The 2713-nt window shown below is 30.4% G+C and overlaps 1 pseudogene; it reads right to left on the reverse strand.

Annotated features, from left to right (window-relative positions):
* Positions 1-1501: 1501 nt before the first annotated feature.
* On the reverse strand, positions 1502-1897 carry LOC148852299 (non-specific lipid transfer protein GPI-anchored 3 pseudogene; annotated as a pseudogene).
* Positions 1898-2713: the final 816 nt, after the last annotated feature.

Raw genomic sequence — 2713 nt, forward strand, 5'->3', positions numbered from 1 at the left:
ATATTGCTATAAATGAGTACTAAAAATACTAACGTTTTCAGCCCACCTAAGTGACGTATAAAAAAACAAATTGAGTCAAATAAATAAAATCATATCGCTATAAATAAATACTAAAAATTTTAAAATATATAAAATATTAGTGTTCTCAATCCGTCGGTTGAATCGTTTAAATCATTATGCAATTAAGATTTCAGGTCTGGTTTGTAAGAAACCCACCATTTGGTCAAAAAACCATTCAACTCGAGTGGTTCAACCATTGACTCATTCAGCCTAGTCATACAAAAAAAATGAGAATGGTACAATTGGTTTGGTCAAAATACTCTAACTTTACTTTCCAAATTTACCCTCAACATTCTATTTTTCCCATTATATATATGTTATTGCAAAATAATTATGAAAAAACACATAAAACGAAGAAAATAATATAAATTATAAAAAATAAAGAAATGCATAGAAAATTTACAAAAAATCATAAAATTTGAAGAAAATAACATAAATTACAAATCTATACTCGATATATAAAAGCATAGTCAAACATCACCATCTATATAAAAAACCCTATGTATCGCACAAGCCATTCCACTAGTAATCCATTAAAAAAAAAACATATAGTTATGGCAATCATTTTAGTAACTTATCCACAGTCTTCTAAACAATGTATCTCTAGACATAATTCTGATAAATAAAACTGTTGTACCTAGAATACTGACAAAACTAAAGATGTAAATATAGCAAAGAAGCCCCATCCACTAGAAAGATAGATCCCAAAAGCTAAGCTCTTAGAAGTTGGAGTATTGGTGGACTTGCTCGAGGAGGAACCGTCAGATGCAGTTGCTGGTGAATTTGTAATAGGGGCAATTGCCTTACTACAGATGCTTATATCAACATTGGCTCCACATGCTTTTGGAAGCTCCAATAAATTACTTTGGCTTACGTTGAGACTCTTTAAAAGGTCAACATCATTGAAGACAAAGCACAAACAATTCGGGTTATCCTTAATCGTCTCCTTCAACGGAACACAACATGACGACGATGGTGACAATGGAGGCTTTTATTTCTTCAACACAATGGATCCAACAGAAAAACTTATGAAGAATGTTGACCTTGTGTAAAGATAGATAAGGTTTGAGATTTTTAAACTCATTATGTTTTTTTACCAATTGAAATGAGATTCTCATTTTAATGTGAAATGTTGAAATCTATGCAACTAGACAATATAAATCAAAATAAGTCTAAATGTACTTAGTTGTAATTAATATAAATATGAATTCTAAAATTAAAATTTAATTTTTACTCTAACTAAAATTAAAATTTTAAGACAAATATTATGATTAAAATTAATGTAACTATAAGCCACGCGTCCTTATAAAATTAACAAATGACTCACTTATAATATCAATTTTATTAAAACAATAGGTTAACTTATATCCGTTTGTGAAATGAAATCTTTTCATTTGCAAAATAGAATGTTCATGAACCTATTATAGTAGAACTATTGTACCTAAAATACTAACAAAACTATAGATGTAAATATAGCAAAGAAGCCCCATCCACCAGAAAGATAGATCCCAAAAGCTAAGCTCTTAGAAGTTGGAGTATTGGTGGACTTGCTATAGGAAGAACCGTTAGATGCAGTTGTTGGTGAGTTTGTGATAGGGACAACTGCCTTACTGCAGATGCTTATATCAGCATTGGCTCCACATGCTTTTGGAAGCTCCAGTAAATCACTATGGCTTACGTTGAGACTCTTTAAAAGGTTGACGTCGTTGAAGATAGAGCACAAACAATTCGGGTCATCCTTAATCATCTCCTTCAACGGAACACAACATGACGACGGTGGTGACACTAGAGGCTTCAAGTATGATTCACAGGGGAGGAGCTTCTCCAAACAATCCATTGGAACGTTAAAATGATTTCCTCCAAGTTCTAGAGAGAAACCCACCAAGACCAATGAAGAAGATAATAACAAAATTAACGATAGTGAGAGCTTTGATTGATTGGCTTCCATGAAGACAAACCGTCAAACACTTGGAGAAGATTGAAATTGAGGATGGGAGAGGGGAGAAAAAAGAAACACAATGAGGGTTTGAAACTATTGTTCTTCTTTTAAAGAGGAAGATGGTTGGGATGGTTATAGGTTTTCTATATACGGGAAGGAATCTGGTGCGAGTTTTCAGTTATGATCCAACAAGAAAACTGCTTTCCATAGTCGTTATTCTCTCTTTTTCTTCAAAAGTATTAATACATGTTTATAAATCAGTAAAGATGTATTGATACAACCTTACACTTTTTATTTGTTACCTTTTTAATTATATATTTTATTTAATAGATATAATAAAAGATTTCATTAAAACACCTTATAAACAATTATATTAGAACATTTACGATATTATACTTTCCCCATAACCTAAATAATCTCTTCTCCACTAAAATTTATCCTAAACTACCACCCCACTTTCTCCAAAATTATCTCAAATTCTAATTTATTTCCACAATTATATCTAATTTAGTAGAGAGTTTCTCTCCTAAATTGTCTCTAACTTAGTAGAGAGTTTCTCTTCTAAATTATCTGTAATTCCTATTTATTCTCTCCCCTACTTTTTATCTACATCTATGTAAATAAAGTTTGGATTAAAAAATTTAAGAAATATTTAAATATTCTAACAAAATTATATAATAATAGTAAAATATTTATTAAAACACAAAAAATAAT

The sequence above is a fragment of the Nelumbo lutea genome, chromosome 5 (assembly GCF_056320005.1).
Source record: "Nelumbo lutea isolate HS-2025 chromosome 5, American lotus-T2T, whole genome shotgun sequence".
NCBI lineage: Eukaryota > Viridiplantae > Streptophyta > Magnoliopsida > Proteales > Nelumbonaceae > Nelumbo > Nelumbo lutea.